We start from the raw sequence: 3,983 nt of genomic DNA, 5'->3' as shown, positions 1-3,983 counted from the left end.
CTTTTTTTTCGGGGGGGGGGGTTAATATACATACATACATACGTACACACATGTATCATTTGTCACTATTGTTGTAGTCCATATGTGGTTGCATGTTCCATGTGTGTGTGTGTGTGTGTGTGTGTGTGTGTATACATATATATATATATGTGTATACACACACATACCATATATTTATACAGAGAAAGCAAGAGAGAGAAACTGAGAGATATATAGATATACATATACAAATACTTATACATACATATATATATATATATATATATATATATATATATACACACACATATACATATATACAGAGAGAGGGAGAGAGAAAGAGTTATATGGATATATATATACACACACACACACACATATATATATATATATATATATATATATATATGCATACATACATATTTATGCATTTGTATACACACACGCACATGCATGTAGTCTTTAGTTGTGGATGCATTAGTGAATACTATGGTGTAATACACATAGTGATGATAATGGTTTCAAGTTTTGCCACAAGGCTACCAATTTCAGGAGAGCAGAGTTAGTCAATTACATTGACCCCAGTACTCAAATGGTACGTATTTTATCAACCACAAGAGGGTGAAAGTCAAAGATGAACTCAGGATGTAAAAAAACAGACAATATGCCGCTAAGCATTTTGCCCAATATTCCAACGATTCTGCCTGCTTGTCACATTAATAATAATGATGATGATTTCATTTATTTGCCACAAGGGCAAAGGATGAGGAGTACAATACAAAGACAGACATAAAGTGTTGGGATTTACATATGATGAAATGATAAAAAAAAAACAAGTATATACATTGAAAATGAAGGGACATATGCTTAGCATACAAAAGTTTAAATTTTTTTTAAAGTGGCAGGGTGGATGATAGAGATGTGGCCCTCCTGATACAGGAAAGAGCTCTAGAGATAATCAAGGAACCCCACTGTCCAAGATTTCACTGAACCCCAAGAGCAAGTGTGCCCTCTCCGACTCACAGGTCTACACTCAGAGAGTGTAGACATGACAGCAGCTGTTCGACATAACCCCACAAGTCAGCAATGCCCAGACATTGAACAAAGGCATACAGAATAGTTTCATCACTCTGGGGCTCAACAATAATAATAGTAATGATTTCAAATATTGGTACAAGGCCAGCAATTTCAGAGGAGGGTATAAGTCGATTACATCAACACCCCCAAAAGGATGAAAGGCAAGTCAACCTCAGCAGAATTTGAATTCAGGACAAAAAAACAGTCAAAATGTTGCAAACCATTTTGTCCAACATGCTAATGATTCTGCCCCCTTACCACCTTAATAATAATAATAATAATGATAACAACATCAACTACAACTATAATAATAATTTCTACTAAAGGCGCAAGGCTAGAGATTTGAGGGTAGGGGACTAGTTGATTACATCAACTCCAGTATTTAACTGGTACTTATTTTATTGACTCCCAGAAGGATGAAAGGCAAAGTTAACCTCAGCAGAATTTGATCCCAGAACACAAAGACAGACAAAATGCCACTAAGCATTTTTCCTGGCATGCTACCAGTTCTTCCATCTCACCGTGTTAATAATAACAACAACAACAACAACAATAATATTAATAATAATAATAATTATAATTATAACAATAGTAATAATGGTAGTGATAAACTCTTAAAAAAACAGCAGCAGCAGTAGTATAGAGCGCAAGCAGTGTTGGCGGTCAAGTTGTTTTGGGGGCTGTTGACAGGAACTGGCAAAAAAAGTGTTTTACTGCTGATAGCTGCAGCAATAGTCCCTCTCATGTGCATGGATTATTTTTATACAGTCATATCTATGTTTTCACAAAAATTCATATCGCTCCCTTTCACCGCTTCTCTTTCTCTCCTCTATATCCCTTTCTGATTCTACTCCTCTTGCAGCTAACACACACACAAATGCATGAGTGTGCACACACACACATTCCAAAACTTAATACGCATTTTCTTTTTAAACTACTTAAACCCAAGTTCCTTGGTTCTTACATTCTTTTATTACTGATTGCCCCTCACCCATCCTGTCAATTATTTTACTCTTTCCGTTCTTCTACTTCTCCCTCCTTGCTTTCATAATCACTCCCCCGCTCCCACACAAAGAAAATTTTTCTTTTTTTATGTCATTTTTTTCGTTTTGTTTCTTTTTGTTTTGTCTTTGTCTTTTTTTTTTCGGTATGTATTTTTCTTTTAATTGTGTAGTCTGTGTTTATTGTAAATGCTTTGCTGTTCGTAAATTTTCTAAGGTAAGAACATTATTGATATTTCACATGCACACGTACCTTTGTGCATACCTGCCTCTCTCTCGCACACATCAATGCAAATATACAGACATGTATGCACATGCATGTACGCAATGCTAAAAGGCACACACACAAACACATGCATTAATAAGCATACACCTAAACTAACGACTAATAAAAAATACTAATTCCTTTTCACAAAGTACAATGTCAATAGAACCAGAAGGTGATCCAGCATTTGGAGTGTGTTTGTGTGCTTTATACACACACACACATATATATATATGAACACTATTCAATTTTTTTTCTCCGTGTTTTTCTCCTTGTCTCCGTATTCTTTCTGTTGAAGAGCGTAGCTCGAAACGTCAAAGACTTTCCGTATTCCCGAGCGTCATACTAATATATACTTTTGTTATTTACACCACCTGTCCTCGTCTGTTGTTATTATTTGTATATTCTCCCATATATATATATATATATATATATATATATATATATATATATATATATATATATATATATATATATATATACATATATATATTTGTGTGTGAGTGTGTGTGCTGTATGTGTATGTATGTATATGTATGTATGCATGTGTGTGTATATATATATATATATATATATATTATATTATATATAATCGTGTGTGTGTGTGTATATACATATATATATATGTATATATATTATATTATCTTACATATACATATATATATTATATTATATTACATATATATGTATCTACATACACATAAATATATGTATGCATGCATATATATTATACTACATACATATACAAACATATATACACACACACACACACACACACACACCCTATCTTCTGTACTCTGTTTAATAAATGTATGCAATTAGTTCTTGAGTAGTCACTATATAAGTTGCTGTTGTGCACCTCCAGGTAAACCCTAATCAAACACACCTATAGTGAAAAGCATAGTAATCATGGCAAACCTGTCATAAAGACTGTATCATCTTATTATATCCTTTCTGTATTTAAGACGGTTATGATTTTGATTTGAGTGAGATTTCATTATTATTTTTAGCGGGTCATTTAACTGCATTGGCCATTACTCCCCTACATAACATATTGTTAGTTTTGAGCTGTAGGTCAGCTCTTATCAAGCAGGCCTACATATGTGCACGAGCACAATTTGCTTAGTGGATGCAAACTTCATGTCCAAAACTTTCAATCGTAATATCAAAACAAACATAACTACAATAATAATAATAATAATGGTGATGCTAAATATTATCATTATTATTATTATTATTATTATTTTATCATTCAATAGTCTTATTTTTATTACGTGCTTTCACTGCACTACGCAGCGCATCTCTGTATGCCTTGGGTATGTGCTGTGCTTTGTTGTGGCGCTCTTATTTTCACTGCATTGAAAGTGCTTTACGTAAGATGTGCACAATGCCTAGTAGTGCTATTTTCTGTATGTTATATACATTCGTAAGTCCTAGTGTTTTTGTTATGTATTTATATTATTAAGTCTTTGCAATTTCGGCTGGTTATTCTCGATATTGCTCCAATTTGGCCAGCCCCAAGGAAAAACTAAGCTAAGAGCATTAGATTCCTTGGAAGAAAGCAGCGAATGTTTACAAAAACAAGTACACTATATATATATATATATACATGCATATATGTATGTTTGTATGTATGTATGTATGTATGTATGTATGTATGT

At 33.2% G+C, this 3,983-nt stretch overlaps 1 protein-coding gene across 5 annotated transcripts in view; it reads left to right on the top strand.

Annotated features, from left to right (window-relative positions):
- Nucleotides 1–3,983, top strand: part of LOC106882292 (uncharacterized) — a 344,998-nt gene that overhangs the window by 278,966 nt on the left and 62,049 nt on the right. The window contains exon 1 of one of the 5 annotated variants that reach the window (XM_052971220.1): nt 2,122–2,274. The exons of the other annotated variants lie outside the window; for them this stretch is intronic. The gene's annotated coding sequence lies outside the window, so the exon portion shown is untranslated. Of the gene's footprint in view, nt 1–2,121; nt 2,275–3,983 lie in introns of those variants that run through there. 5 annotated transcript variants of the gene reach the window in all.

The sequence above is a fragment of the Octopus bimaculoides genome, chromosome 10 (genome assembly GCF_001194135.2).
Source record: "Octopus bimaculoides isolate UCB-OBI-ISO-001 chromosome 10, ASM119413v2, whole genome shotgun sequence".
NCBI classification, from domain to species: Eukaryota; Metazoa; Mollusca; class Cephalopoda; order Octopoda; family Octopodidae; genus Octopus; species Octopus bimaculoides.
Note: the sequence above shows the minus strand (reverse complement) of the source record. Positions and strands in the feature narration are given on the sequence as shown.